The sequence below is a fragment of the Capricornis sumatraensis genome, chromosome 4, assembly GCF_032405125.1.
Source record: "Capricornis sumatraensis isolate serow.1 chromosome 4, serow.2, whole genome shotgun sequence".
NCBI lineage: Eukaryota > Metazoa > Chordata > Mammalia > Artiodactyla > Bovidae > Capricornis > Capricornis sumatraensis.
The window spans coordinates 29532380-29539502 of NC_091072.1; the positions used below are offsets into that span (position 1 = coordinate 29532380).

The 7123-nt window shown below is 42.4% G+C and overlaps 1 non-coding gene across 1 annotated transcript; it reads left to right on the forward strand.

The window, feature by feature from the left end:
• Nucleotides 1-920: 920 nt before the first annotated feature.
• On the forward strand, nt 921-992 carry TRNAS-GCU (transfer RNA serine (anticodon GCU)). The gene has a single exon. It is a non-coding gene; the product is annotated as a tRNA-Ser (tRNA).
• The last annotated feature ends 6131 nt before the right edge of the window (nt 993-7123 follow it).

Below are 7123 nucleotides of genomic sequence, written 5' to 3' on the forward strand. Positions count from 1 at the left end.
ATTTCCTGGCTTTTTGATGATAACCATTCTGACAGGTGTGATGTGATACCTCATTGTGGTTTTGATTTGCATTTCCCTGATGTTGAGTGATGTTGAACATCTTTTCATGTGTCTGTTGACCATCTGTAGGCTTACTTTGCTAGTAAGAAAATCCCTCCTTGGAAGTCTGCTCCTGTACAAACCAGGCAGTTGTTAGATAGCTTATCAGACTCGCTGATAGCATAGGCTTCCACCTAGAATTACTGGCATTTTCCCCCAACTCATCAGCTAAGAAAGATAGTTACTGGTGGACAGAAATGAGTTGGAACTAGCAAGCTGATCTTTGACCTACTTCCTAAGAAAAACACTGGTACTATTTGTCCAAAGTATTTACAATGAAGCCCCTAAAATATCGTCTTCTCTCCCTTTCCCGTCCTTCTTTCTTCTAATGGAGGAATCTCAAAATGCTTATGAACTCTGAGCTACTGCTATCTAGACTTCCCACCACCACCACCACCACCACCACCACCCCCAACAGACAGCCTTTGGTCAGCTGTCAGATGATATGACAACAAGCTTAGCATACATCTGCCCCTGGATTAATGGGTTTGGTATTTCTTTCGCTATTAAAGATAAATCACTAGACAGCTGTATTGAAAACCACAGCATACTTCTCAACACTGATGATGCATAGATGAGATGACCTGCTTTCTAAATGGGGTCATGAATAATCTTCCTGCCTCAGGAGCTCTTCTGCCCAGCAAAAAAAGATTTAAAGAAGCAACAAGGAACACGGTGTAAACTTCAAATTCAAACATGGCAACTTTTTGACTCTGCAGGTGCTGATAATGACATATTTTTTGAGGATCATTCTGGAATTCAAGATTAATCAAAAGAAAAATCATAAGAGAATGAATGCCTTGCTTTGCCAACACAGGATCTCCCTGGTGGCTCAGATGGTAAAGCGTCTGCCTGCTGTGCAGGAGACCAGGGTTCGATCCCTGGTTTGGGAAGATCTGCTGGAGAAGGAAATGGCAACCCACTCCAGTACTCTTGCCTGGAAAATTCCATGGACTGAGGAGCCTGGTGGGCTACAGTCCATGGGGTCGCAAAGAGTCGGACACGACTGAGCAACTTGACTTCACTTTCACTTTCACTTTGCCAACACAGATCAGTAAAGCAGTATGAAAAGCACCTCGTTCAAATTCAGACTCGCTTAGGTTTCTAAGGAAGTTGCCCTGAACTGGTGACAACTTCAGTTAGCTTGTAAATGGATACAATTTTTTAAAAATCACATAAAGCTTATCTGAGAAGTAAATGAGATAAAAATATGCAAGTAGAATTGAACACACAGTTGACCCTAAATAAAGGCTAGTTCCTTGGCCTTCTTTTCCTTTTGAAGTTACCATTTTGGCTGATTCTAATTAGCAGTGAATATTTGGATTTACTTGTAGATACGCCTCTTGGCTGCACGACTAAGTTTCAGAGCCTAGATGTTTGAAGAGGACAGTCAGAATATAGCACTAAAAAATATTTTAAATCAATATTTTAAAGCATATTTTATATAAAACAGGTATTATAATTTTTCATATAAGCTAAGTGTTCTTAAGAAAGAAATGACATAAAAACAGAGCTAAAAGCTAGAAACAAAAAAATAACAGAGCAGGGAATGTGCATAAAGTGCTACCAACCATGAGTTATTCAGACAGTTCCAACACAGAGATCTAGTCCATCTGCAGAAGCCCTAGTGGGACTGGGGGTGATGGACATACACTCCCAGTGTCTAGAAGGGCACTATGGAGCCTGAATTCTGTCCTCATGTGATCTGCGACACTGAAAGTTACTGGAATGGCAGGAAGGTCAATATCCTCCTTGATAAAATGAAGAAAATCAACAGAATCATTGAGTTCCTTTCATTTCTGAGCTGTCCAGGAAGTCTTTAGGGAAAACCTTTCCCCCAAAGAATCATCGATCAGGATGAAAACGCTTGGACCTTCAGGCTAGCCTCCCCTCCTAGGCTTCCTTCCCAAGACAGTTCCCAGGTGAATGGGAAGAAGGAGCGTTTAACATTCTCACGATGGTGGGCAAGATCCAGGGTCTGGGAAAGGATGTCCTCTACCTCTTCTGGTCTCCAGGGCTGCATCCCTTGTCCCCTGGGTGTCCCCTGGCCTCCAGGGATGAAATCTGAGAATGGTGTGGCTAGCGATCTGATCTGCCTTGGTTTGCTCCAAATGGCCACTTCCTGGCTGACTCAGGCTTGTGTTAGCTTCTGCAGGCTAACTGACCAATTGCCATGCCCTTCCTTCAGCCTCTGCCTCGGAGGTCACCTCACCTAACCATCGTGTGCACCACTGTAGACCTCTCCCTTCTCAACTCTGCATCCCCATCAGATAAAGAATTGTGGTAGCATGGCAAAACTCAAACCCAGGGCCCCCTGTCTGCCTGACCACACTGCTTTGCCCAGCTTACTTGTGATGTGCCCAAGGCCCAGACTGCTAAGTTAATTCACCTGAAAACATAGGCCTCCAGTGGCGGGGAGGGAATCAAGAGACCTCCCACGTTCTTCATCCTTTCTCTCCTTCTTCATCTTTCTTTCATTTCATTTCCCAGGACAGTCTCTGGCCTGGCTTTTCTTTCTCTTCCTTTACACCCAGCCCCTTCTCCCCTACCCACTCCAGCTAAATATGCGGGGGTCTCTTCTCTGCAGAAGAAGGAAAGGGCTACCCACTCCAGTATTCTTGCCTGGAGAATCCCCATGGACAGAAGAACCTGGCAGGCTATAGTCCACGGGGTCACAAAGAGTCGGACATGACTGAAGCAACTGAGCCCTCTTCTCTGCAGTATTCAAAATCTCTCTGAACTGAAGCCTCTATGCTCAGTTATTAATCTGATGCCTCTATGCTCAGTTATTAATCTGATGGGAATGTAGGAAGCCTTTCTCAAGAAACTGCTTGCAAGACAGTAGTTTATATCATTCTGTTTTTCAATCATATTAATAATGAATATTACCTTAGTCTTTCTCTTGGTATTTCTCCTATAGAAATTATATTTAAATGAATACTGAGATCAGAAGAAGCAAAGGTTTTTGACTGAAGAAAGCAAAAAATTAAATATTTTAAAACTTCATCTTCATAATAAAGCTATTTAACAAAGAGTCAGCCTAAATATTACTACATACCTAGATTAAAACAGAGAGATCCCAGGAAAGGATGAACTGAGTCTTGGAGGATGCTGGATGTTAATAAAGGGAATTAAGAGAAATCAGTGCAAAATATAGAGAAAATGTGAGAGATAAAAACTAAAATGTCTGAGATTCCTCTGGAAGTCAAGTGGTGAAGACTCTGCACCTCCAGTGCAGGGGGTTATGTGTTTGATCTCTGGTCAGGGAACTCAGATGCCACATGCCCTGTGGCATGGACAAAATAAATAAATAAAATAAAATACCATCTTCTAAAAAAATAAAAAAGAAGAAAGAAAATGTCCTGTGTACTTTGTATACTTTCTCTACATACTCATGTTGCTTCACAGAGAAGTAATTATGCTACGCACAATCTTCCTGCTATGGGCATGACACTTTCTGGAGACCAGGATAAATAATTAAGACACCCATGTCCATAGTTTATTTCTCTGGTGTTTTGTTCCAGAAAGGATTCCAAGCAGCTGACAGGGATAACTCTCAGCCTACAGGAAAAATGAATGGCATAGGATTAAGGCGCTTCAAAAAAAAAAGAGAAGAATGTTTCTTCTTTTTAGAAGCATTTAAAGGTGTAAACTCTCTAGTTCACACAGAAAAGGCAGAAAGAAATGTTGGAGATGATATAGCTGTGTAAAGAAGACAGACCAAAATAAGAAAAAAATGAAGATTCAATCAAGGAAAGCATGGTGAAGAGCGTGTGGGAAGTGAGCTGGGCGACATGACACGCAGCTTAAGAAGATGACCCTGGAGCCTTTAAAGGGAGCAAGACGGAGGCCAAGAACCCGGCAGCCATGCTGGTCCAGGTGTGGGGAAAGGAGAGTCTACAGTAAGGCCGCAGCAGTGGAAAACGTGTCAGAGGGGTTAGAAAAATAAAAGCAGCAAGACTTGGCCAATGACTGGGTTAAGGATGAAAGGAAATGGTGGGGTCTGTGACAACTATGCGGCTCCAAGCCAAGCCAACTGCAGGAATAATAAAAGCAATATGAGAAATGGCCCACTTCCAGTCTTGCTCTTAGAAAAGAGTTATGGTAATTTATTTTCCACATAAAAGTTTTCTGTGATAACAATATCTATAGACGTAAAAGTAAAAATGAAAATTTTTAAAAATTTGTTCTGAATCAGTATACTTAATAGCTGTAAGAAGCACTCCAATTTACAACATAACATGTCATTTGTTATTTTTGAAGCATAAGAGAAATCAAAAATATAAAACACTGACTTAACCCAAAGTGTTTGAATTTATAAGTGTTATCTCACACTGAGTTTATACACCTTGTGGATTGCTTTATTTTTGCAGAGCTATCTATGATTACCAGTTTTTTTTTTTTTTTGAAGTTTATTCTTTGGCAGAAATAATGTAAAGCTATTTGTAGTCTGTTAAGCAACATGGTACCAGATTAGGATGGTACCTAATGGTACTTTCTGTCTCTATGAATTTGCCTATTTCAGATATTTCTTACAAATTGGATCATAGACTGTGTAGCCAAACAAGCTGCCGCAAGAACTCTTACCCTGTTGAGCAGCAGTAAAAATTTACTTTAGCTCAAATTTAGTAATTAGCATCTCAGACATTTTTGGTTTAAGACAATTTAATTTTGGTAAAGATTCATTAAGCGCAAAGCACACTGGCTAACCAATTTTTTCTCCCCTTCCCTCTTCCTTCCCAAATTGCTCTGGATCCAAGGGAAACCTGAGGATCCTCCTAGCAATGGTGGGGGCAGACGTCGTCCTCTGCTGGCCTCTGCAGGGCGGCGGCCTGATGAGGCTGGACTCTGGATCTTTGCCCTCGGGACAACTGGTCCACGCTGGACTGGGCAGACGATGGCTTCCCTCGTTGCTGACATCTGAGCCCAACACTGTCTCCCGCCACCCAGATCACTGCCCATGGCAGTCGCCAATGCCAACTCCTGGCTTCTGTATCCACACAGAGGGTGGGCCTTTTCCCCCCCTCTTTACACCCTGCGCCTGTCATGGAGCCTACATAGAACAGGCATTCAACAATGTTGTTTGAGTGGGTGAATACATCCTTCGAAATCCAACTAAAATATTATCTCCTCTATAAACCTTTCTTTAATGCTGCCACCCTTCACACCCTCCATTGCTTGTTCTGTGCTTCCATAACAAGCGGATCTTGCTGCCAGTGGAGCAGGCTGTATCATAACCCACTGTATGGGTATCATCTCTCACATAATAAAAATTCCACTGCCCCTCACTGCCCAGAGGAGGAGCTTCCCAAGGCTGCCCTCAGATCCTTGCCACATAAAAAATATGCTCTATACCCCAGTGGAGACACAGACATAGAGAACAGGCTTATGGACACAGCTGGCAGGGGAGGAAAGAGAGGGTGGGATGTATGGAGAGACTAACATGGAAACATACATTATCATATGCAAAATAGATAGCCAGTGGGAATTTGTCGTATGACTCAGGGAACTGAAACACGGGTTCAGTGACAACCTAGAGGGGTGGGATGGGGCGGGAGAGAGGAGGAGGGAGAGGACATGGGTAAACCTATGGCTGATTCACGTTGATATTTGATAGAAATCGACACAGTACTGTAAAGCAATTATCCTTCAGTTCAATTCAGTTCAGTTCAGTCGCTCAGTCATGTCTGACTCTTTGCGACCCCATGAATCGCAGCACGCCAGGCCTCCCTGTCCATCACCAACTCCCGGAGTTCACTCAGACTCACATCCATCAAGTCCATGATGCCATCCAGCCATCTCATCCTGGGTCGTCCCCTTCTCCTCCTGCCCCCAATCCCCCCCAGCATCAGAGTCTTTTCCAATGAGTCAACTCTTCACATGAGGTGGCCAAAGTACTGGAGCATCATTCCTTCCAAAGAAATCCCAGGGCTGATCTCCTTCAGAATGGACTGGTTGGATCTCCTTGCAGTCCAAGGGACTCTCAAGAGTCTTCTCCAACACCACAGTTCAAAAGCATCAATTCTTCGGCGCTCAGCCTTCTTCACAGTCCAACTCTCACATCCATACATGACCACAGGAAAAACCATAGCCTTGACTAGACGGACCTTAGTCAGCAAAGTAATGTCTCTGCTTTTGAATATACTATCTAGGTTGGTCATAACTTTTCTTCCAAGGAGTAAGCATCTTTTAATTTCACCTAACCTGCCTCTTGTGAAATCTGTATGCAGGTCAGGAAGCAACAGTTAGAACTGGACATAGAACAACAGACTGGTTCCAAATAGGAAAAGGAGTACGTCAAGGCTGTATATTGTCACCCTGCTTATTTAACTTATATGCAGAGTACATCATGAGAAACGCTGGACTGGAAGAAACACAAGCTGGAATCAAGATTGCCAGGAGAAATATCAATAACCTCAGATATGCAGATGGCACCACCCTTATGGCAGAAAGTGAAGAGGAGCTAAAAAGCCTCTTGATGAAAGTGAAAGAGGAGAGCGAAAAAAGTTGGCTTAAAGCTCAACATGCAGAAAACGAAGATCATGGCATCTGGTCCCATCACTTCATGGGAAATAGATGGGGAAACAGTAGAAACAGTGTCAGACTTTATTTTTGGGTGCTCCAAAATCACTGCAGATGGTGACTGCAGCCATGAAATTAAAAGACGCTTACTCCATGAAGTCCTTCAGTTAGAAATATTTTTTTAAAGTATGCTCCATAAACATTCAAAGTAATTAAAGCCTTGTCATTTTAAATTAGTTAGATTTCTTTTCAAAAATAGTAATATGGAAATTTTACAAAATAATCATATGGGTATAAAATGAAAAGAAGTGCCCATTCAACCCCAAATAGTTTCAAGAGCCAGTATTGAAACTCTTCAAATTTCTTTTTAAATGAGTATTTAAAGTACTGCCTAATAACCTGAGTTAGTAAAGGAGAAAATTTACACTAGAGGTTCCTAAGTGAAGAGGCCAAGAAGGGATTAAAGGCAGAAAGAATTGCATTTGCAGACTCACGCACCGCA